This window comes from Vigna umbellata, chromosome 10 (assembly GCF_029865625.1).
Source record: "Vigna umbellata cultivar VRB3 chromosome 10, Vumbellata_1.0, whole genome shotgun sequence".
Classification (NCBI taxonomy): domain Eukaryota; kingdom Viridiplantae; phylum Streptophyta; class Magnoliopsida; order Fabales; family Fabaceae; genus Vigna; species Vigna umbellata.
Genome location: NC_142174.1, coordinates 5,607,276 through 5,634,086, shown reverse-complemented (window position 1 = coordinate 5,634,086; position 26,811 = coordinate 5,607,276). Strand labels below are relative to the sequence as shown.

The window sequence follows — 26,811 nt, the reverse complement described above, 5'->3', positions numbered from 1 at the left end:
TATCCCCATCTTGATTAAGTGATGAGAGGGTCGCACCTCCCAACAAAAGTTGTGCATAAAGGAATGCAGTATAGTTCTAGGAAGTGACTCCTAGGTCGTCTCTCAAGGACCAATATGTGGTTCGAAAATCAGGTCAAACACGAAGTGGGGGGGGTTTTGGAAATTTTGTTTTGATACGAAAAAAAATTAAATTAAACTGGAAATTAAATAAAACCGTAACTAGAATTGAAAGCATTAAAGTGAACATTGCAACAGATAAATATCCAAACACAATTCACCATCAAAAAGAAGAAAATCAATTCAACCTATAATGTAAACCATTCTTAGGCAAAAGAAATAAAAGAAAATAAATTTTTCTCTACCATTAACCGTGACCCATGTGCTTCTACCAAAAGGGTTTGAAATTGCAAATGCTTCTAAAAGTCCTCTCTAGCCGTGACATGTCGAGCTTCCAAAATGAAAATAAAACTGATAAGCCCTTAAAAGCCGTGAAACCACTACTGCTGGAACGTAATCTACTTCTCATACTCAAGCAATTGGTTAACGTGCTCACCATTCCAGCAAAGATAATGTACTTCATCATTTCTCAAAGTAAATAAATCTTCAAAATGTTTATCCAAAGAAAATTAAAGTGGGGTAGCCTTTCTCCGTGGCCTTCCCGTGACAACACCTCTCCCTAATTTAAAAGAAAACTAACTCCCTTGATGTGACCGTGTGCTAGCTTCCAGCAAACTAAAATACACCTTGCCTTCTACTTCCATGATGTTCTACACCGTACACCTACTAAAATGAAAATCAACATCTCTCTTTTCTCCAATTAAAAATGAATCATCACCGTGCAGTGAGTCAGCTATTTGAAACACCGTGGAATTGGAATAAAATAAAAAAAAACTTGGGCTTAACATTTAATGTAACCGAGATTGGATGTGGCAAATGCAATGAAAATGAAAATGTTGGATGTGGCTTCTCCCCTTTGCTGGACGTGACAACATCTACTCCAACCTAATCTACTTCTTATTTCTTTAAAACAAAAGAAAAAGCTACTATCATTCCAGCAAAGAAAAGAAATTCATCACCGCTGCTGCTTGCTTTCGGAATACCACACACTTCTTTTCAAAATGAAATAGCAACCTAGATGGAATTCTAATTCAAGCATCAAAAAGAAAACTGAGACCGGACACTATCCATGATTAAAAGCAAAATGAATTCACGCTGGAATCAAAATCACCGTTGGAAGCAACATTCAAAAATTGTCCAGTAACATAGTGCCTTTTTTTATTTCATGAAAGACAAGAAAAACGCTCCAAGCAAAGACCCCCGAGGTTGGCAGCTGGAGCTCCTTCTTCAATCACCGTTCCACCCTCTTACATTCTTCTCTCTCCAAAAGTAAAAGCCCCCCCTCTCTGGCGGCTCTCCTCCTTTTCTCTTTATGCACCAATGTTCCTCCTTCAGCCATCCAACCTACTGGACGTGAAAGCCTCTTCCGCTTGCTGGACCGTGGGCGTGGAGTGTGCCAGCTTCTTCTTTTTGCCACCCATGCTACTGGATGCACCTTTTCAATTTGCTGGCAGCTGGACCGATTTCTTGCTGGACACCACCCGTTGCTGCTTTTGTTGTCCGCGTGCTCCTCGTGCTTCCAACCGTAACACTTCAATCTTCAGAAAACTCCAGCCCAAAAGAGCGTGTCCGTGGCGTGATGCTGGACCAGGTTTTTCTCCCAAGCTGCTGGATGTCACCTCAAGTTGCTGTTCTGGACGTGGAGCCTCCTTCTTTCTAATGAATCAAGCATACAGCTCCCCAAGGACGTGGCAGCTATTTCAACCCAATTGAATCAAGCATTTGGAGCTCTCCTCTTGTTCCAGGCCGTGACCATTAAAAGTGAATCAACTCTTTTGCTTTTTGAAGCTCCTTGTTGGGTGCCAAATGTTTTTCTGAAGGTCACTCCCCTTTTCAATAAGCCCAAATATTAAAATCACCATAGTGCCCTCCTTATGTCCCAAAATATTATCCAACAATTTTCCCCTGCAATTAATAATGTAAATAATTAGCTCAGATAATTCAAATTAGTTAAAATAAGAATTTCCGATCAAATTAAGCACAATTAGGAAAAATGGGAAAATACTGGACATTTAAGCACAATTCCCTAATTAAATTCGGTACAATAAACTAAGTGAAGTGAACAAAATATTGACTCATCAAAATAGACCACACTTTGTCTTTTGCACTCCTGGGCAAAATCAAGACGCAGATCAGGGAATAGTTCAAAGGACATCCAGGGTATGACACAAACTTAGCACCCAGAAAACAAAGACTCGCAAGGAAACAAACAGAATTTACACAGTCCTCAATAAATCTGGACAGAGAAAAGAAGTAGACAATATCAGACCCAAAATCGAAGAAAGCAGATACTCATGAAATCATCCAAGCAATTCAAGACATGGCAAAATGATCAATAAGCTCAAGAGGTGAATCAAAAGCAACAGAACCTCACAGATGCAATATCAGTGTTTCTCTCAAGTGTCTAAGGTAAAGAATTTCAACTCAATGCACTCAAGAAAGCAAGCAACAACAGACTTGGCAAGCCTCTAATATCAACACTCAAAACATATGCATGTTCAAATCAAAAGGTCTTTTCATGGTTGTAATGGGGCCAAGGACAAGGGAGGATATATCTGGATAAGAAGCTACAAACCATAAGGAATAGATGAGCAATGGGGAACAAGTGTAAACACATTCAAACACACCCACGACCTCTAATTCCATCCTCTTCTTGACTCCATTATTCACAAATTTTTTTATTTTTCTCATTTTTTTTTTCCATCCTATCTCTTTTCTTTTCTCTCTTTAGCACACAACTATAAGACACAAGATATAAATCATATTTCTAAAAACAAAACAAGAAGAGGAACCAACTAGCCAATTTATCAGAAACCCCAAGGAGACCACACTTGTTCCCAAAACACTTCCAAAGCTCCAAAATTCCCTAAGGTTAAGGTAATATTGGTTTTTCACTTAGGGCTAGTGTATGAGCTTCAAAACAAGAAATAGGGAAAATATAGGCTCAAAAGGGGTTATCAAAGGTTTAGAACAAGGTAGGCTTATTTGGCTAGAGAGGCTCAAAAAAAACAAAACTGCCTTTATCACTTCCAAACATGCATATCAATCAAGAATTATCAACAAGAGTCAGGCCAAGGCATATGCGCAAGCAATCAAGAGACGTATCACACACAAGAAAGAACATAAAGTGGCTCAAATCTCACACAGGGTAATTGTCACAATCAAATCAACCTCTCAAACATCATAATCATCTTCCAAGAAGAGAAAAGCAAGGATTTCAAACAAATCAGAGTATCAATGAAGTGAAAGACACATCTACAACCTAAACAAAGTTCAGAAATCAAGAGAAACATGTAAAACTGTACACAAGACACGACAAAAATAACCTAGAAAAGAAAAAATTTAACCAAGAAAACAAAAACTAACAAAGACAAATAAAAATCTCCCCCAATAGACCACACTTAAACTACACAGTGTCCTCAATGTGTCACAATCAGCAGATCAAACAATCAGAACAGTCATCAGATATCGACAAAGTGCAATAAAGTGAGGAAAAGGGGGAGAAGAGAGAAAGAAAACTCCCCTGGTCATGGTGGCAGTTGCCAATTTTGGACTTTCAAGGAGATGTCTTCCACCACAGTATCCAGCAAGAAAGTTTTGAGGAAGAATTGCTTCATCCTCCAGATTTGATCAAGCAGGGAAATGTCTTCCACAGCTGGATCTAAGAAGAAGTGATTGTTGATGAGTGGGTTCAGCAGGTGCCTATTGATCTTGAAGCTTTTGTCAGTGTCAGCACCTTTGTTGTCCACTGTGGGTGTTTGTTGATCAAATTCATTTGTACCTCCTGCAATAGGGTTAGTGCAATGTGGCTCTGTAGAAATTTCATGCAGGGGTATAACACCCAATCCCAGTGTGACAGGCTGAACCTCAGATACATCTTCAGAACATGAATCAATTTCAATTTCAGAAACATTATCAACCACAGACTCAGATTCATGTTCAGTGCATGGATGAGAAGTATTCAGATATGATGGCAAAAGTGGTTTCTCATCATGCAGAGAGGGAAAATTAAAAGCATTCTCATCAACAATATAATCATCAATAACATACCCATCAACATCATAATCATGGACAGCATAGTCAAAATTAGGTATGTTTTCCTCCACTTCCCTAAAGATTGGAAAAGTGGTGGAAGATGAAAATTGTCTACCTGATTCAAAAATGTTGCTCATATCTGCCTGGTCCTCAAAATCTTTCTCGGTCTCCTCAGGTGCAAGAGTGGGGCCATAGGGCGATGGGAAAGTAGGTGGCGCAACAATAAGCTCATGACTCTTCTCCCCATCTTCTATGTTGATGCCACTATCATCATCAGGAATTAGAACAGTCTGAAATGGTGATTCCTCTAAATCTTGAGACTGTTCCTGATTGAGTTGAGTGGTCATCTGCCCTATCTGATTGCTCAAACATTGAAGGTGTGCTCTGTTCTCTTGCTGAAACTGAAGGTTCTGCATGGTCATCTGCTCCAACAACTCCTGCAATGTAATCTCAGAAGTAGAAGGTTGAGGAGCTATCTGGGCAGACTCATAAAGTTGCAGCTGTTGTTGTTGCTGGACTGGCGGAGGCATACAAGCATTCTGAGATGGTGCTTCCTGATATTGCTGTGGAGCATCATACCATCCCAAACTAGGGTCATTCCATCCAGGACCATTGCTGTAACCATACTGAGCGGGGAAGAATTCATCCAAGAACATATGCTTAAGATCTTCCCAAGAAGTGATAGACCCTGGAGGAAGACAATACAGCCAATCCCTTGCTGCTTCTTGTAATGAATGTGGGAATGCCCTTAAGAACATGTGATCAACCGGTACATGTGGAGGCTTCATTGAAGAGCAAATGCTGTGGAATTCCTCCAAATGTCTGTGTGGGCATTCACCTGCAAAACCATGAAACTTAGGCAGCAAATGTATCAGTCCAGTCTTGAGAACGCAATGAACATCATCCTCAGTAGGTGGAACCGGTTCCCAAAGAGAACTCTCAGAAGTCGGAGGATGAGCCATATTGCTCTCAACATACAAATCAGCAGAATATGAATCACAATCAAAGTAACATGCAAAAGGAGAATCATAATCAGAGGCACTGGCAGAATAAGCAGTATTCACAAAATCAAAATAGGTAGACATGGTGAAAGAAGAATACTAAAAATCACGAAACAAATAAAACACAACACATTTATACATGCAACACGCACACACAAAACAGAACATCACATCACATCACATCACATCACATCACAACACAAGACAAAACACAACACACACAAACACAACAAAAACCTAAGACCGAACCATTGGTCCCCGGCAACGGCGCCATTTTGATGAGAGGGTCGCACCTCCCAACAAAAGTTGTGCATAAAAGAATGCAGTATAGTTCTAGGAAGTGACTCCTAGGTCGTCTCTCAAGGACCAATATGTGGTTCGAAAATCAGGTCAAACACGAAGTGGGGGGGGGGGGGTTTGGAAATTTTGTTTTGATACGAAAAAAAATTAAATTAAACTGGAAATTAAATAAAACCGTAACTAGAATTGAAAGCATTAAAGTGAACATTGCAACAGATAAATATCCAAACACAATTCACCATCAAAAAGAAGAAAATCAATTCAACCTATAATGTAAACCATTCTTAGGCAAAAGAAATAAAAGAAAATAAATTTTTCTCTACCATTAACCGTGACCCATGTGCATCTACCAAAAGGGTTTGAAATTGCAAATGCTTCTAAAAGTCCTCTCTAGCCGTGACATGTCGAGCTTCCAAAATGAAAATAAAACTGATAAGCCCTTAAAAGCCGTGACACCACTACTGCTGGAACGTAATCTACTTCTCATACTCAAGCAATTGGTTAACGTGCTCACCATTCCAGCAAAGATAATGTACTTCATCATTTCTCAAAGTAAATAAATCTTCAAAATGTTTATCCAAAGAAAATTAAAGTGGGGTAGCCTTTCTCCGTGGCCTTCCCGTGACAACACCTCTCCCTAATTTAAAAGAAAACTAACTCCCTTGATGTGACCGTGTGCTAGCTTCCAGCAAACTAAAATACACCTTGCCTTCTACTTCCATGATGTTCTACACCGTACACCTACTAAAATGAAAATCAACATCTCTCTTTTCTCCAATTAAAAATGAATCATCACCGTGCAGTGAGTCAGCTATTTGAAACACCGTGGAATTGGAATAAAATAAAAAAAAACTTGGGCTTAACATTTAATGTAACCGAGATTGGATGTGGCAAATGCAATGAAAATGAAAATGTTGGATGTGGCTTCTCCCCTTTGCTGGACGTGACAACATCTACTCCAACCTAATCTACTTCTTATTTCTTTAAAACAAAAGAAAAAGCTACTATCATTCCATCAAAGAAAAGAAATTCATCACCGTTGCTGCTTGCTTTCGGAATACCACACACTTCTTTTCAAAATGAAATAGCAACCTAGATGGAATTCTAATTCAAGCATCAAAAAGAAAACTGAGACCGGACACTATCCATGATTAAAAGCAAAATGAATTCACGCTGGAATCAAAATCACCGTTGGAAGCAACATTCAAAAATTGTCCAGTAACATAGTGCCTTTTTTTATTTCATGAAAGACAAGAAAAACGCTCCAAGCAAAGACCCCCGAGGTTGGCAGCTGGAGCTCCTTCTTCAATCACCGTTCCACCCTCTTACATTCTTCTCTCTCCAAAAGTAAAAGCCCCCCCTCTCTGGCGGCTCTCCTCCTTTTCTCTTTATGCACCAATGTTCCTCCTTCAGCCATCCAACCTACTGGACGTGAAAGCCTCTTCCGCTTGCTGGACCGTGGGCGTGGAGTGTGCCAGCTTCTTCTTTTTGCCACCCATGCTACTGGATGCACCTTTTCAATTTGCTGGCAGCTGGACCGATTTCTTGTTGGACACCACCCGTTGCTGCTTTTGTTGTCCGCGTGCTCCTCGTGCTTCCAACCGTAACACTTCAATCTTCAGAAAACTCCAGCCCAAAAGAGCGTGTCCGTGGCGTGATGCTGGACCAGGTTTTTCTCCCAAGCTGCTGGATGTCACCTCAAGTTGTTGTTCTGGACGTGGAGCACCTCCTTCTTTCTAATGAATCAAGCATACAGCTCCCCAAGGACGTGGCAGCTATTTCAACCCAATTGAATCAAGCATTTGGAGCTCTCCTCTTGTTCCAGGCCGTGACCATTAAAAGTGAATCAACTCTTTTGCTTTTTGAAGCTCCTTGTTGGGTGCCAAATGTTTTTCTGAAGGTCACTCCCCTTTTCAATAAGCCCAAATATTAAAATCACCATAGTGCCCTCCTTATGTCCCAAAATATTATCCAACAATTTTCCCCTGCAATTAATAATGTAAATAATTAGCTCAGATAATTCAAATTAGTTAAAATAAGAATTTCCGATCAAATTAAGCACAATTAGGAAAAATGGGAAAATACTGGACATTTAAGCACAATTCCCTAATTAAATTCGGTACAATAAACTAAGTGAAGTGAACAAAATATTGACTCATCAAAATAGACCACACTTTGTCTTTTGCACTCCTGGGCAAAATCAAGACGCAGATCAGGGAATAGTTCAAAGGACATCCAGGGTATGACACAAACTTAGCACACAGAAAACAAAGACTCGCAAGGAAACAAACAGAATTTACACAGTCCTCAATAAATCTGGACAGAGAAAAGAAGTAGACAATATCAGACACAAAATCGAAGAAAGCAGATACTCATGAAATCATCCAAGCAATTCAAGACATGGCAAAATGATCAATAAGCTCAAGAGGTGAATCAAAAGCAACAGAACCTCACAGATGCAATATCAGTGTTTCTCTCAAGTGTCTAAGGTAACGAATTTCAACTCAATGCACTCAAGAAAGCAAGCAACAACAGACTTGGCAAGCCTCTAATATCAACACTCAAAACATATGCATGTTCAAATCAAAAGGTCTTTTCATGGTTGTAATGGGGCCAAGGACAAGGGAGGATATATCTGGATAAGAAGCTACAAACCATAAGGAATAGATGAGCAATGGGGAACAAGTGTAAACACATTCAAACACACCCACGACCTCTAATTCCATCCTCTTCTTGACTCCATTATTCACAAATTTTTTTATTTTTCTCATTTTTTTTTCCATCCTATCTCTTTTCTTTTCTCTCTTTAGCACACAACTATAAGACACAAGATATAAATCATATTTCTAAAAACAAAACAAGAAGAGGAACCAACTAGCCAATTTATCAGAAACCCCAAGGAGACCACACTTGTTCCCAAAACACTTCCAAAGCTCCAAAATTCCCTAAGGTTAAGGTAATATTGGTTTTTCACTTAGGGCTAGTGTATGAGCTTCAAAACAAGAAATAGGGAAAATATAGGCTCAAAAGGGGTTATCAAAGGTTTAGAACAAGGTAGGCTTATTTGGCTAGAGAGGCTCAAAAAAAACAAAACTGCCTTTATCACTTCCAAACATGCATATCAATCAAGAATTATCAACAAGAGTCAGGCCAAGACATATGCGCAAGCAATCAAGAGACGTATCACACACAAGAAAGAACATAAAGTGGCTCAAATCTCACACAGGGTAATTGTCACAATCAAATCAACCTCTCAAACATCATAATCATCTTCCAAGAAGAGAAAAGCAAGGATTTCAAACAAATCAGAGTATCAATGAAGTGAAAGACACATCTACAACCTAAACAAAGTTCAGAAATCAAGAGAAACATGTAAAACTGTACACAAGACACGACAAAAATAACCTAGAAAAGAAAAAATTTAACCAAGAAAACAAAAACTAACAAAGACAAATAAAAATCTCCCCCAATAGACCACACTTAAACTACACAGTGTCCTCAATGTGTCACAATCAGCAGATCAAACAATCAGAACAGTCATCAGATATCGACAAAGTGCAATAAAGTGAGGAAAAGGGGGAGAAGAGAGAAAGAAAACTCCCCTGGTCATGGTGGCAGTTGCCAATTTTGGACTTTCAAGGAGATGTCTTCCACCACAGTATCCAGCAAGAAAGTTTTGAGGAAGAATTGCTTCATCCTCCAGATTTGATCAAGCAGGGAAATGTCTTCCACAGCTGGATCTAAGAAGAAGTGATTGTTGATGAGTGGGTTCAGCAGGTGCCTATTGATCTTGAAGCTTTTGTCAGTGTCAGCACCTTTGTTGTCCACTGTGGGTGTTTGTTGATCAAATTCATTTGTACCTCCTGCAATAGGGTTAGTGCAATGTGGCTCTGTAGAAATTTCATGCAGGGGTATAACACCCAATCCCAGTGTGACAGGCTGAACCTCAGATACATCTTCAGAACATGAATCAATTTCAATTTCAGAAACATTATCAACCACAGACTCAGATTCATGTTCAGTGCATGGATGAGAAGTATTCAGATATGATGGCAAAAGTGGTTTCTCATCATGCAGAGAGGGAAAATTAAAAGCATTCTCATCAACAATATAATCATCAATAACATACCCATCAACATCATAATCATGGACAGCATAGTCAAAATTAGGTATGTTTTCCTCCACTTCCCTAAAGATTGGAAAAGTGGTGGAAGATGAAAATTGTCTACCTGATTCAAAAATGTTGCTCATATCTGCCTGGTCCTCAAAATCTTTCTCGGTCTCCTCAGGTGCAAGAGTGGGGCCATAGGGCGATGGGAAAGTAGGTGGCGCAACAATAAGCTCATGACTCTTCTCCCCATCTTCTATGTTGATGCCACTATCATCATCAGGAATTAGAACAGTCTGAAATGGTGATTCCTCTAAATCTTGAGACTGTTCCTGATTGAGTTGAGTGGTCATCTGCCCTATCTGATTGCTCAAACATTGAAGGTGTGCTCTGTTCTCTTGCTGAAACTGAAGGTTCTGCATGGTCATCTGCTCCAACAACTCCTGCAATGTAAGCTCAGAAGTAGAAGGTTGAGGAGCTATCTGGGCAGACTCATAAAGTTGCAGCTGTTGTTGTTGCTGGACTGGCGGAGGCATACAAGCATTCTGAGATGGTGCTTCCTGATATTGCTGTGGAGCATCATACCATCCCAAACTAGGGTCATTCCATCCAGGACCGTTGCTGTAACCATACTGAGCGGGGAAGAATTCATCCAAGAACATATGCTTAAGATCTTCCCAAGAAGTGATAGACCCTGGAGGAAGACAATACAGCCAATCCCTTGCTGCTTCTTGTAATGAATGTGGGAATGCCCTTAAGAACATGTGATCAACCGGTACATGTGGAGGCTTCATTGAAGAGCAAATGCTGTGGAATTCCTCCAAATGTCTGTGTGGGCATTCACCTGCAAAACCATGAAACTTAGGCAACAAATGTATCAGTCCAGTCTTGAGAACGCAATGAACATCATCCTCAGTAGGTGGAACCGGTTCCCAAAGAGAACTCTCAGAAGTCGGAGGATGAGCCATATTGCTCTCAACATACAAATCAGCAGAATATGAATCACAATCAAAGTAACATGCAGAAGGAGAATCATAATCAGAGGCACTGGCAGAATAAGCAGTATTCACAAAATCAAAATAGGTAGACATGGTGAAAGAAGAATACTAAAAATCACGAAACAAATAAAACACAACACATTTATACATGCAACACGCACACACAAAACAGAACATCACATCACATCACATCACATCACATCACAACACAAGACAAAACACAACACACACAAACACAACAAAAACCTAAGACCGAACCATTGGTCCCCGGCAACGGCGCCATTTTGATGAGAGGGTCGCACCTCCCAACAAAAGTTGTGCATAAAAGAATGCAGTATAGTTCTAGGAAGTGACTCCTAGGTCGTCTCTCAAGGACCAATATGTGGTTCGAAAATCAGGTCAAACGAGAAGTGGGGGGGAGGGGTTTTGGAAATTTTGTTTTGATACGAAAAAAAATTAAATTAAACTGGAAATTAAATAAAACCGTAACTAGAATTGAAAGCATTAAAGTGAACATTGCAACAGATAAATATCCAAACACAATTCACCATCAAAAAGAAGAAAATCAATTCAACCTATAATGTAAACCATTCTTAGGCAAAAGAAATAAAAGAAAATAAATTTTTCTCTACCATTAACCGTGACCCATGTGCATCTACCAAAAGGGTTTGAAATTGCAAATGCTTCTAAAAGTCCTCTCTAGCCGTGACATGTCGAGCTTCCAAAATGAAAATAAAACTGATAAGCCCTTAAAAGCCGTGACACCACTACTGCTGGAACGTAATCTACTTCTCATACTCAAGCAATTGGTTAACGTGCTCACCATTCCAGCAAAGATAATGTACTTCATCATTTCTCAAAGTAAATAAATCTTCAAAATGTTTATCCAAAGAAAATTAAAGTGGGGTAGCCTTTCTCCGTGGCCTTCCCGTGACAACACCTCTCCCTAATTTAAAAGAAAACTAACTCCCTTGATGATACATCCTAGGAGATGTGGAGAAGCAGATCCGTGAGATTGGAGGTGCAGGGAGGCTTGAACAGCTTGCGGAAACCAATGGAACAGTAGCATGGGCAGCTGCAGACTTGGAGTTTTGTGAGCAGATTGATGAAGAGTTTTAGATGTGAAGCAGCGGATGTTTGGAGTTTAAGGTGAATGGATATGGAGGCTAGCTTGGAGAGGTGATTCACAACTCAGAAGGCTTCCTAGAGTGGAAGGAAGTTGCAATGGAAATCAAGCTAAGAAGTGACTCTTGGAGAAGGAATTTGCTATGCATTTCAGCAGAAATTCTGTAATACAATCCAAAAGTGATTTACCAGCTTTTCCTATGAGATTCTATAGATTAATCTCAAGGCTCTAAGCACTCAACTTTCACGTGGTAGATCTGAACCCATGTGCTACATGTATAGCGTCTAAAACACGTGAAAATCAAGTTTTATGTGAAGAAAAACAATTACTCATGCAGCCCCATAGAAGGATAAGTACACCCCTTTTGTATTGAAATGTCCTTTTTACCCTTCTCCATGTTTTGGCAGATTTGGCATATCTTCTTGTTCTCCAATTTTCCATCCAAAGATAGCAAATAGTACTTGACCTTGAGGAGAATATTCATCTTGGAGCTTTTTGGCCATTCCTCTTGTGATGGGTCCTATGGTGTTAGACCTTCTTGTATCATCCCCTCCCTCTTGAGAAGGATTTGCCCTCAAATCCAAAAGATCTTCATCTTCACTATCAAATCCTGCAAAAGGTTTAAGATCAGATACATTGAAGGTAGCATGAACACCATATTCAGAAGGAAGATCAAGTTGATATGCATTGTTATTAATCCTCCTGATCACTCTAAAGGGTCCATCTCCTCTAGGATTGAGTTTGGACTTTCTTAGTTGAGGAAATCTTTCCTTTATAAGATGAATCCAAACTAAATCTCCTTCATTGAAGATTAACTCTTTCTTGCCCTTATTATGTTTCTTGGCATATTTCTCATTTTGTTGTTGAATTTGAATTTTAACCCTTTGATGTAAATCTTTAATAAATTTAGATTTAGATACCCCATCTTGATGAACAAAATCAATAGAATTTGGAAGGGGTATTAAATCCATGGGTGTCAAAGGATTAAAACCATAAACAACTTCAAAAGGAGACAATTTAGTAGTTCCATGAACTACTCTATTGTAGGCAAACTCAACATGAGGAAGATACTCATCCCAAGATTTGTGATTACCTTTTAGAACTACCCTTAGTAAAGTGGAAAGAGATCTATTTACTACCTCAGTTTGACCATCTGTTTGAGGATGGCAAGTAGTAGAAAAAGATAACTTAGTCCCTAATCTAGACCATAAGGTCCTCCAAAAGTGACTAAGAAATTTTGTATCTCTATCCGAAACTATTACCTTAGGTAGACCATGAAGTTTAACCACATCTCTAAAGAATAACTTTGCAATGTTGCTTGCATCATCTACTTTGTGGCAAGGTATAAAATGAGCCATTTTGCTAAACCTATCTACCACCACAAAGATAGAATCAAAACCCCTAGAAGTTTTGGGAAGACCTAACACAAAATCCATACTTATCTCTTCCCAAGGGGTGGAAGCAACATTCAAAGGAGTATAAAGTCCATGAGGCATTGATTTAGATTTAGCTTCTAAACAAGTTATACACTTAAAGCAATGCCTTTGAACATCCCTTCTCATGTGAGGCCAAAAGAATTTTTCTTTCAACATGCCAAGGGTCTTTTCTACCCCAAAATGTCCCATTAATCCTCCCTCATGTGTCTCTTTAACAAGGAGTTTTCTATGTGAACCTTGGGGAATGCAAATTTTTCCTTCTTTAAAAAGATACCCCTCTTTCACATAGAATCCTCCTTGAGGCTTATTGAGACATTCCTCATAGATATGAGCAAAATCAAGATCTTGTGAATATAATTCAAGAATGTTATTAAATCCAAGAATTTGAGCTCCCAATGTAGCTAATAGATTAATTTTTCTTGACAAAGCATCAGCCACCACATTGGATTTTCCTTTCTTGTATTTAATAACATAAGTGAATTGTTCAATGAATTCCAACCACTTAGCATGCCTCTTTTGTAACTTGTGTTGACTCTTCAAATACTTAAGTGATTCATGATCACTATGAATGATAAACTCCTTGGCAACAAGGTAATGTTCCCAAGTTTGAAGAGCCCTCACAAGTGCATAGAGTTCTTTGTCATAGGTGGGATAATTACAAGAGGCACCATGAAGTTTTTCACTAAAGTATGCAATTGGGTGTCCTTCTTGTAATAATACTGCACCTATGCCAAATCCTGAAGCATCACATTCTAGCTCAAAAGTTTTGGAAAAATTTGGCAAAGCTAGAATGGGTGCTTGTGTGAGCTTCTCTTTGAGTAGCTCAAAAGCTTTTTGTTGTTTATCCCCCCAATGGAATGTAACATCTTTTTTCACCAACTCATTGAGGGGTGAAGCAAGACTAGAGAAGTTAGGAACAAATCTTCTGTAAAAGCTTGCCAACCCATGGAAGCTCCTTACTTCTCCTACATTCTTTGGAGGAGGCCAATCTTGGATGGCCTTTATTTTTTCTGGGTCCACATGAACCCCATTTTTGGTGACCACAAATCCAAGAAATATGACACTATCAACACAAAAGGTACACTTGTCAAAGTTTGCAAACAATTTGTGTGTTCTAAGAATTGTTAAAACAACTCTCAAATGTTTTTCATGAGTTTGCAAATTTTGACTATATACCAAGATGTCATCAAAGTAAACAACTACAAACTTCCCAATGCAATCCCTAAGGACATGATTCATAAGTCTCATGAATGTGCTTGGAGCATTTGTAAGACCAAAAGGCATAACTAGCCATTCATATAATCCAAACTTGGTCTTAAAGGCAGTTTTCCATTCATCACCTTCCTTAATTCTTATTTGGTGATAGCCACTTTTTAAATCTACCTTTGAAAATATTTGTGCTCCATGCAATTCATCCAACATATCATCAAGCCTAGGAATGGGATGTCTATACTTGATTGTGATGTTGTTGATAGCTCTACAATCACAACACATGCGCCACTTCCCATCTTTTTTTGGTACAAGTAACACTGGTACAGCACAGGGACTTAGACTCTTTTGAACTAAGCCTTTATCTAGCAACTCTTGGACTTGTGTCTCAATCTCCTTAGTTTCTTGGGGATTGGTCCTATAGGCTGGCCTATTAGGAAGAACTGCCCCTGGAATGAAATCAATTTGATGTTCAATTCCTCTTATGGGTGGAAGCCCTTTTGGAATTTCTTGTGGGAATAGATCATCAAATTCTTTCAAAAGTTTTTGAATGGATGGAGAAGGAGTTGAAGTCTTTGAATCACTAGATGTGCATGTAAGTGTCCCTTGACAAAGAAGAAGATATGAAGGTTGCTCAACTTGAAGTATATTGATTAAAGTCTTTTTGTTTAAAAGGACTTCATGTTGAGTGACCTTAGGTGGCACACTTGTTTCTATACCTCCCTTTCTTTTTGACTTTTTCTTTTGATCATGTTCTTGCTTTCTTAAAATCTTCATTTGTGCTTGATCCTTAGCCACTTGGGTAGGAGTCAAAGGATGAAGCACAAACTTCTTGTCCTTTTGATGGATAGTGATGGTATTGGTTAGACCATGATGGATAGTTTGATGATCAAATTGCCATGGTCTCCCCAATAACACATGACATGCTTCCATGGGAACTATATCACATAAAACTTCATCTTTGAAGTTCCCAATGGAAAATGCCAACTTCACTTGATTCTTGACTATTATATCCCCATCTTCATTTAGCCAATGAAGTTTATAAGGTTTTGGATGGGGCATAATATCAAGTTTCAACTTCTCAACCAACCTTGTGCTACAACAATTGCAACAAGACCCACTATCAACAATGAGAGAACAATGATTTTCTTGAATTTTACATCTTGTGTGAAAGATGTTCTCTCTTTGTGATATATGTTCCAGACTTGGTTGGTTGCTAAGTATCCTTCTCACCATGAGAAGTTGTCCATCATCAGCATATATTTCCTCTTCCCTCTCTTCTTCCTCACTCTCACTTGTACTAGTTGGGGTGTCACTTTCACTACTATAAATGTCCTTGCCTTTCAAAATAATGTTTCTTTTTGTAGGACATTGAGTAGCTACATGACCCCTTCCTAGACATTTGAAGCATTTGATTTCACTTGTTCTTGTGTGTGAGGGTGTCTCTTTCTTGGGTCTCTCTTCTATTTTGGCTAGAGGTTTAAATGGCTCTTTTTCTTTAAAAATTTTCTTTTCAAAAGTAGGTTGAACTTGAATTCTTTTAGAAGAAGATTTTCTCAAGTTTTGTTGTTCTACCTTTATACGCATTTGAACAAGATCATTCAAATCTCTATAAGGTAGAAGTTCAACCCTATCTCTTATGTCAAAATTGAGCCCACTTAAAAATCTAGCTAAAGTAGTTTATGGACCTTCTACTATGCCTGCCCTCATCATATACAACTCCATCTTTTGTCTATATTCCTCAACTGTCATAGACCTTTGTTGTAACCTTTGGAGTTTATCCATGAGTTCTCTATTGTAGTAGGAGGGAATGTGTCTCCTCCTAAGGGCAGACTTGAGATCATTCCAATAGTGGATGGGAGGGGCTTGATGTCTAAGCCTCTCTTGGACCAAGGCAGTCCACCAATACATTGCATACCCTTGAAAGCTTAGGGTAGCTAGAGAGACCTTCCTCTCTTCACTCACTTGGTGGCATTCAAACAATTGTTCCACCTTCATCTCCCAATCAAGATAAGCCTCTACATTGTCCTTCCCATGGAAGTGAGGCAACACAACATTGACTTCTTTAGGGGGTGGGGGTGCATGAGAATTTCTCCTATGCCTCCTAGAAGTAGAAGGCTGATGAGGGTAATAATCACCCAGACTCAAAGACATCCCTCCCTCTTGAGAGTTTTCACTCTGACTTCCCCTAGACTTGCTTTTCCTTATCATTCTCAACTCATCTTGAATAACAGCATTTTGAAGCTCTCTATTGGCTTTCTCTTCATTCATTTCTCTTCTCATTTCCTTGAATTCATTAACTAAAGTTTGAAGAGAAAAATGTTCTTTTTCACTATCACTAATCCTAGGAGAATGCCTTCTAGACATTATGATGGACTTAAATGTTATTCTTGAAGTAAAGACTAGAGATTTTCACTTGAAGCAATATTCCAGGTAAGGGAGGTGATTCACTAGGAATGCTTAAGTACCAAGCCTTTTCCTTGCCAAATATGCTTCTTGCTACTTACTAGAGTCCTTAGATCAAAATCACTCTTAAATCCACTTAAGTCTTAAAGACAACAAAGAAAAACACAAAGCAAAGGAAGGACACAACCTAAACTCTAAATTCGGACCCCTAAGAGAGCTTCCTATTCGCACAAGATATATGTTATCTAGTCGAAAATTGGAAAAACCATTAAAGTGAGGTCTCCTAGGTGAGGCTTAGACTTTGGATCTAAGACACACTCACCGACTACTCAATTTTAGGTTGTGAGACTTCTTTGAGTCTAGTTACAAATGAGGGAAGAGCACTTGTGAACTCTAGCACCTCACTTGCTTGGATTTGGAACTTACAACCAAAGAAAAACAATGGAAGTTACAAAGAAATTTGGTAAATTGGAAAGGAAAAGTTAAAAATAGGCTAAGGGACAATGTATGCAGCTTTGGTTGCTCTCAAAGAACTTGAATCTACTGGATTCCAAACAATTCTCTCAGCTGCAAGGTGCCTAAACCAAGAAATTAATTTTCTGCAGTATAAAATGCTGCTGCAGTCACGGTTTTTCCTTCTTCAAGGTTCAACTTCATTCACTTTTCTTCACCAATTGAACTTCCTTTGATGCTTCCACTTGCAGTGAGCCATTTGAGTTATAGTTCACCTATCCAATAAACCAATTAGTCACAGAAACTACCACCACAATTGCCAGCAAAATCACATCCAAGTGACAGCAACACCAGGACTTTTGTCAAACAGATGGTGTGTAGAGTGTTCAAAATTCAGAAAGCAAGCAATTAAGTGGCTATCAATCACGGTGGCACATCAAAATGATCTTAGGAATGGCTCTAGAACAGAATTAAAACGCAATAAAAGACTTTAAATCAGAATCACACACGAATTGGCTATGCATTGAAAATTGACAAAACTGTTTGATGAAATGCCTGAATGAGTTGCACCAGATTTTTGCACCAGATTTCTGCACCAGATTTTTATACAATTCAAACTTCGAAACTGATGATGCAATGGTCCTAAGTGCCTTTTAACATTTGTAATATCTCTTTTGAATTGTTATCTTAATATTTTAAATGGACCATGGCTTTTACTGCATCTAAAAATGATGAATCAAACAAAGTAATGTAGTGCAGAATTTGACAGAAAAACCAGCACAGTATTGCAGCAGAGTCAATTTTTTTCAATGCAGAAAAATAGACCAAATGAACAGTACTGCACCTAGTTATTTTCCAATGATTCAAACATGTTTTGATGATGATTTATGACTTGTTGGAACTAATTGGATACATCAAAACTATATAAAACAGAAAATCACTACTGCAGTACCATATTTCAGCTAAATTTACCAACTAGCATGGTCAAATTTTGATTCAAAAGTAATTCTGACTTGAAAACAGCAAGGAGGAGTTAGAAATGGTATTTGAAATTTGCACAAATGCAGAAATTCAGTGTTGATGATGATTAGCAATGATCTAATACTAACCACACACAATTAAGCAAAATTGACTCAAGGAAACTCATGCATCTCGGCCAAATGCTTGGACACTCTTGCCACATGATAAACTATTTGGAATCAACTCATTTCATCTTCCAAATGGTTCAGACAATGGATCAACCAACTGCTGTTCAATAGAACAGTAAATGACCATAAAAACAGTGGCAATGCAGCACAAAAACAGAACTGAAATGCTGTCAGGATTTTAAAAAAAAAAACTGCACAGATTTTGAGTTTGAATGATAGATCTAAACACCTGAGCTCATTTCTGAAGTATTCATTGCTCTTACTTGGTGTAGCCACATTCAAACAACTCAGATTTTTGGTAAAACTTGGTAGAAAAACCAGATTTGATAACAAAACAGCAAAGTAACTAACAAGACTTAAGACAAAAACAGAAATGATGTTTAAATGGTAAAATAGACTCAAACAATTAATAACAGCCGAATAAAATGAAGGAAAACTCAAACAACGACAGCTAGTAGCCAATGAAATTAAGAGTAGATCCTAAACAAAGCAATGATTGATGAAACATTGCAGAATTTTTCAGAAAACAGCAAGACAACCAGGAAATTTTTTGACAGCAGATAAATTGAAGAAAATCTGGACTTATCTCACGGTTCTAGTTAGAACCTTGCTCTGAATACCACTTGATACATCCTAGGAGATGTGGAGAAGCAGATCCGTGAGATTGGAGGTGCAGGGAGGCTTGAACAGCTTGCGGAAACCAATGGAACAGTAGCATGGGCAGCTGCAGACTTGGAGTTTTGTGAGCAGATTGATGAAGAGTTTTGGATGTGAAGCAGCGGATGTTTGGAGTTTAAGGTGAATGGATATGGAGGCTAGCTTGGAGAGGTGATTCACAACTCAGAAGGCTTCCTAGAGTGGAAGGAAGTTGCAATGGAAATCAAGCTAAGAAGTGACTCTTGGAGAAGGAATTTGCTATGCATTTCAGCAGAAATTCTGTAATACAATCCAAAAGTGATTTACCAGCTTTTCCTATGAGATTTTATAGATTAATCTCAAGGCTCTAAGCACTCAACTTTCACGTGGCAGATCTGAACCCATGTGCTACATGTATAGTGTCTAAAACACGTGAAAATCAAGTTTTATGTGAAGAAAAACAATTACTCATTCAGCCCCATAGAAGGATAAGTACACCCCTTTTGTATAGAAATGTCCTTTTTACCCTTCTCCATGTTTTGGCAGATTTGGCATATCTTCTTGTTCTCCAATTTTCCATCCAAAGATAGCAAATAGTACTTGACCTTGAGGAGAATATTCATCTTGGAGCTTTTTGGCCATTCCTCTTGTGATGGGTCCTATGGTGTTAGACCTTCTTGTATCACTTGATGTGACCGTGTGCTAGCTTCCAGCAAACTAAAATACACCTTGCCTTCTACTTCCATGATGTTCTACACCGTACACCTACTAAAATGAAAATCAACATCTCTCTTTTCTCCAATTAAAAATGAATCATCACCGTGCAGTGAGTCAGCTATTTGAAACACCGTGGAATTGGAATAAAATAAAAAAAAACTTGGGCTTAACATTTAATGTAACCGAGATTGGATGTGGCAAATGCAATGAAAATGAAAGTGTTGGATGTGGCTTCTCCCCTTTGCTGGACGTGACAACATCTACTCCAACCTAATCTACTTCTTATTTCTTTAAAACAAAAGAAAAAGCTACTATCATTCCAGCAAAGAAAAGAAATTCATCACCGCTGCTGCTTGCTTTCGGAATACCACACACTTCTTTTCAAAATGAAATAGCAACCTAGATGGAATTCTAATTCAAGCATCAAAAAGAAAACTGAGACCGGACACTATCCATGATTAAAAGCAAAATGAATTCACGCTGGAATCAAAATCACCGTTGGAAGCAACATTCAAAAATTGTCCAGTAACATAGTGCCTTTTTTTATTTCATGAAAGACAAGAAAAACGCTCCAAGAAAAGACCCCCGAGGTTGGCAGCTGGAGCTCCTTCTTCAATCACCGTTCCACCCTCTTACATTCTTCTCTCTCCAAAAGTAAAAGCCCCCCCTCTCTGGCGGCTCTCCTCCTTTTCTCTTTATGCACCAATGTTCCTCCTTCAGCCATCCAACCTACTGGACGTGAAAGCCTCTTCCGCTTGCTGGACCGTGGGCGTGGAGTGTGCCAGCTTCTTCTTTTTGCCACCCATGCTACTGGATGCACCTTTTCAATTTGCTGGCAGCTGGACCGATTTCTTGCTGGACACCACCCGTTGCTGCTTTTGTTGTCCGCGTGCTCCTCGTGCTTCCAGCCGTAACACTTCAATCTTCAGAAAACTCCAGCCCAAAAGAGCGTGTCCGTGGCGTGATGCTGGACCAGGTTTTTCTCCCAAGCTGTTGGATGTCACCTCAAGTTGCTGTTCTGGACGTGGAGCACCTCCTTCTTTCTAATGAATCAAGCATACAGCTCCCCAAGGACGTGGCAGCTATTTCAGCCCAATTGAATCAAGCATTTGGAGCTCTCCTCTTGTTCCAGGCCGTGACCATTAAAAGTGAATCAACTCTTTTGCTTTTTGAAGCTCCTTGTTGGGTGCCAAATGTTTTTCTGAAGGTCACTCCCCTTTTCAATAAGCCCAAATATTAAAATCACCATAGTGCCCTCCTTATGTCCCAAAATATTATCCAACAATTTTCCCCTGCAATTAATAATGTAAATAATTAGCTCAGATAATTCAAATTAGTTAAAATAAGAATTTCCGATCAAATTAAGCACAATTAGGAAAAATGGGAAAATACTGGACATTTAAGCACAATTCCCTAATTAAATTCGGTACAATAAACTAAGTGAAGTGAACAAAATATTGACTCATCATTAAGCCAATAAAGTTTGTAAGGTTTTGGATGGGGTATCACAGTAAGATTCAGTTTTTCAACAAGCCTTGTGCTACAACAGTTACAGCAAGATCCACTATCAATAATGAGAGAACAATATTTTTCTGCAATTTGACATCTTGTGTGAAAGATGTTCTCCCTTTGTGATAAGTGTTCTGGACTTGGTTGACTATTAAGCACCCTTCTCACCATGAGAAGTGGACCCTCACAAGGATATACTTTTTCTTCATTACCTCTTTCTTGCTCATTCTCACTTTCACTAGGGGTTTCACTCTCACTGCTATATATGTCACTACCTCTTAAAATGATTGTTCTTTTGGTAGGACATTGAGCAGCTATATGACCCCTACCCAAACATTTAAAACACTTGATCTCACTAGTGCGAGGGTGTGAAGAGGATTCCTGTTTGGGTTTTCAACTATATTGGCTAGAGGTTTGAGGGGTTCTTTATCTTTTACAATCTTCTGTTCAAAGGGGGATTGAAATCTTTTAACAGAAGCTTTTCGCAAATTTTGTTGTTCTACCTTTATACACATTTGAACAAGATCATTCAAATCTCTATAAGGTAGTAGTTCAACCCTATCCCTGATATCAAGTTTCAACCCACTCAAAAATCTGGCGAAGGTAGTTTCCTCACCCTCTGTTATTCCTGCCCTCATCATGTATAGCTCCATCTTTTGTTTGTATTCTTCAACAGACATAGACTGTTGTTGCAATCTTTGGAGCTTATCCATGAGTTCTCTTTTGTAGTAGGAGGGTATGTGCCTTTTCCGAAGGGCATTTGTAAGCTCATTCCAATATTTTATTGGAGGAAGTCGCTGTCTTAGTCTCTCTTGGACTGTAGCAGTCCACCAGTACATTGCATACCCTTGAAAACTTAGGGTAGCAAGAGAGAATTTTCATTCTTATCCTACTTGATGGCAAGCAAAAATTTTCTCTACCTTCATTTCCCAATCTAGGTAAGCCTCAACATTATCTTTCCCATGAAAATGAGGCAATACCACATTAACTTCCTTAGGAGGAGGAGGATTTTCAAATTCCCGCCTGTGTCTTCTTGATGAAGAGGGTTGCTGATAATATTCTCCTACTCTTAAGGCCTCTTGTTCATATTGGGACTCTCCACTATAATTTCTCTCCCTATTTTGGACTTGTTCCTCTCTCAAAAGTTTCAACTCATTTTCAACCATGCCACTATGTAGTTCTCTTTGAATCTTTTCTTGCCCTATTTTCCTTTCAATTTCTTTGAGTTGATTGACAAGAGTTTGAAAACAAAATTGATCTTTAGGCTCCTCATTAATTCTAGGGGAGTGTCTTACAGACATTTTATGAACTTAAAAATTTTCTTGAAGTAAAGACTAAGAGAGTTCACTTAAGGATAATATTCCAGGTAAGAGAGGTGGACCTTGTAGGTCGCTTAAGTACCAAGTCTTGCCTTGTCAAATATATCCTTAGTTACTTACTAAAAGTCTTTAAATCAAAATCACTTCTAAATTCACTAAATATATGGAGACAAAAAAACACAAAGAAAGAAAACCTTAGACTCTAAAGCCGGACTCTAAGACTTCCTATGCGAAACTTTGCAAAAATAAAAGAAATTTAAGATGAGGTCTCCTAGGTGAGGCTTAGAATTTTTGGATCTAAGACACACTCACCGTCTACCAATTTTAAAATGATGAGACTTTAAGTCAAGTTAGCAAATGAGGGAAGAACACTTATGAGCTCTTCCACTTCACTTGCTTGAAATGGCCAACTTACAAGAATGGAAAAGAAAATTCAAAAAGCAATACAATGGAAACAACAACAAAAATTGTAAGAACAGAAAGGTAGTTTAATGTGGCAACTTTGGTTGCTCTCAAACAAGTAATGAATCAGAAGTGATTCATGCAAATCTCTCAGCTGCAGAGTAAAAATATGCTGCTGTTGCAGCCACCAAAATTCATGCAGACCAGTGAAAAACGTGGTCCTGCTGCATCAAAAATCAGCCCCAATGTTCATCTTTCCTTGCTCCAATCCCCTCCCTAAGATGCTACCAGTGTTGTGGTGCGTTTTGAGATAGTTCTGCACCCAACAGAGAGCTCATACAAACCACTAATAATCAATTATTAAGCCAGAAAATCAACACTGCTGCTGCCAGAAAACTGTTAAACCAGAATGCACAACTGTAGTTTTATCAAACAGCTTATGTGCAAGATTTTCAAACAACTTAAATCAATCAATTAATCGGTTTCCAATGACTGGTGGCACTCAAAATGAACTTAGGAAAGGATCTAGAGTGGATTTAAAAAGCAAGAAACAAAGATAAGTTGTAGCTTTGATCAATTTTGAAACCAAATGTAAACTAGGCAAAGTGTTTGATAAAATGCCTAGTAGAACGGTTGAAAATTGTGCATCAGAGTTTAAAATTTGCTTGGCACTAGTTCACACAGCTTTTTAAAATGCAGTATATTGTTAATTTTCAATGATGCACTTCTTTATAATCACTTGAACCAAGCTTTTGCTACCAAATTGAAATTAACTTTGATGCAGCAATCACAATAAGCTTTCAAATTAAAAAAAATCTGCAACTATACCAGAAAAGGTGCTTAAAAATTGGTGGTTTGAATGGTCATTTTGCAAGAACGAATTTGGACTCTTAATTTTATGATTTGAGCAAATTTGTTTTACCAATTATGACTTGTGCAAACTGCCAGCAGAGGCTAAATGCCTTTAAATCAAAATTTTACTATTGCGGTTGCTCTTTCACACCAGATTTGGCCAATTCACCATCCAATTTTTAGCAAAGGAATCAAACTGATATGTAATCAATTAAAATGACTATAGGACAACAAATCAAACTTAAACAAGACTCTAGAAATGCATTTAAGAGATGTCCAGAAAGAATTCTAAACTGGACAGATTCAAAAATCAGAAAAAATTCAGAAACATCAATCAAAGATAGGTGCAGTTCGGTCAAGCTGCTTGAATGAGTTATGGATTCTGCAGAATGGTGCAACCAGATTGATTGTCTTGGACAATTCCTTGTTCATATGGTATGCACACGTCACATTACAGCAACTCCAACATCACCAATTTTAATTTCACACGGTGCATTTCAGAAAACACATTTTAAATCAAATTCAAAACAAATTTGAATTCTGCATTAACTGGAACTGCACTGTGATGGAATTCAAGATGCACTAAGCTCATTCATCATTACTCTTGTGATGTGCATCTATTGAAAAACCATTCCAGATATGCAGATTCACCCAGGCACCAAACTTACTAAGAATTTTGACAAAATTACAGCAAATACACATGACTGGACATGACTGAATAAGATTTCCAAATTAAAAGACTCAAAGCAAAGAAGTGAACCGATTAAAATGATGAACAATAAAGCAATTAAAAGCTGGAACAAACGAATCAAACACTGGAATCTATTGGAATTAAAATTGTAATGAAACAGTATGCACAAAATGAAGAACACAAAGGAAATGGTGATGACAGAATGAAGGAAAAATTGACTTAGCTGGAGCATGATGCAGAACCTAAGCTCTGAATACCACTTGATGAGTTTCCTCCAGCCAGTGTAATTGATTGAATGCAGTGGAACATGTAATCCTGAGATGGCAGTGGAGATGCAGGTGAAAATCAGTGGAGTAAGTGATGGTTGAGGAGCTGTTTGGAAGGTGGAGAACTAGCTCAGACGGCCTTCCACTGGAAGGAAGCTAGATGGAGAAGGGAAGCTCATTGGAATGACTTTTGGACAGAGTTTTAGGTGCTGGAAATGCATCAGCAGAGTAAAAATCAATATTCTCAAAAGTGTCTTTACAAGGGTGGCTACCATGAATTTATATGTGATCCATGGAGCTGCAACGAGTAAGAAAGGGAATGACCCATGTGTAAAATGTGAAAGATTTATAAAAAATGTGCTTCAAACTAAAGCAGCTAGCAAAGAGTAATTAAAATGGTGTTGAGGGGCGTAGGTGCTGCTGTGGTGTGCTTAGCAAAGAGTGGTGGTGCAGCTAGCAATTTTGACCATCAACTGGACAGTTTTACCCCTTCTCTTGGTGTCTCCAAATTCCACTTAAATTGAAGGAAAAGAACGTGTCCTGTTGTGTCCATATCTTCAAGCTCTTCTTGAATTCTTCTAGCCATACTTCTAGTGATGGGTCCCTGCCTTAAGTCATCAACCATGCTTCAAGGGTAAGTGTTTCTCCAAAAATGACTTTGAATTTGATGTTCACCTTCAACTTTTATGATAAATATAGTCATATTAATTATACTTTGTGTTTTCAATCTGTACAGAGTTATTGGTAAATCTCGTGGTCAACTGGTTCAAATTTTGTATCCAAAGGTTGTAAGTCATTTATAGTTTCTAATTCATTTTCTATGTTATTGAATGATCAAAATTCTTAACTATTTAGTTTGTGATTTTAGTGTAACCAGCAGCTAGATTCATGGGAATGTGGCTTCTATGTCATGTGTTGCATTAAGACCATCATTCGAGTTGTCATTACAGATGACTGGAATGAGGTAATGATGTATACCTTCAATACATTATAAATAAAATTCATCTTCAACATATATGAAACCATAATGAATCTTTCTTGAATTTTGCAGCGCTTCAAGAGTACATCGCCTATTTCAAAGGACACAATTAAACAGATAAGGCAGGAGTGGACCGCTTATCTTCTGCAAAGATGGAGTTAGGAATAGTTTTATTTCTTGTTGAACATTGCTTAGTTTTAGTTTAAGTTTTATGTTGATAGTTTTGTTGGTGGATTCAACTCCACATTAAGTAGAACTTTGTTTATATGAAACGTATATTTATATTATTGCAAAATTGTTCTGGGACAATTTTCTGCTTTTCAGGTGTGGTTTTAATGCAAAAATAAAATAATTTAAAAAAAAATGCCCAGTAGGCATCGGTTGGTGCACTGCCGGACGTCTATAGACGTCCGACAGTGCACTAACCGACGTCTCCGGACGTCTGGCAATGCACACACGGACGTCCAACCCCCAGCCCCTACCATAGACAATTCAGGCAACTGGACGTCCGGGGAGGAGGGAACGGACGTCTATATAGACGTCTGGTGTTTCAGGGCGGACGTCTATATAGACGTCCATATTGGCACACGGGACGTCTATACGGACGTCCGAGGGTGTACACCGGACGTCTATATAGACCTCCGGCCTGACACAACGGACGTTTATATAGACGTCCGATTTGGAGCCCCCGACGTTTGAGTAACGTCACCCGCATAGACGTCGGGGGAAGATCGGACGTCAAAAGGGCAAAAGAACGGACGTCTATAACCTTTTCTGCACTAGTGATCGAAGACCATCAAGGAATCACATTGGACCTCTTACTACAGCCATGGCAAGGAAGATTCAAGAAGAAGAAGGATCTCCTAACATTTTACTTCTATGGAAGGTTACTTATAAAAATCCTTCTTTTCTTAACTAAAGCACTTACACTTTGTTTTGTAGGGACTAATAGAGCTTGGAGACCAAGATTGAGCCATCCAAGAAGTTAAATCAATAAAGGAAAGCAAAGGAGCCAAAAAGAAAAGTGCTTGTGGAATGGAAATGGAGAAACATTTTTTTCACCCGAGAGAAGACCAATCCATGTGACTTGGCTGACTTAGAAT

General features: G+C 38.6%; 1 pseudogene; it reads right to left on the bottom strand.

Annotated features, from left to right (window-relative positions):
• Positions 1–6,970: 6,970 nt before the first annotated feature.
• Positions 6,971–21,912, bottom strand: LOC148191732 (uncharacterized; annotated as a pseudogene).
• Positions 21,913–26,811: the final 4,899 nt, after the last annotated feature.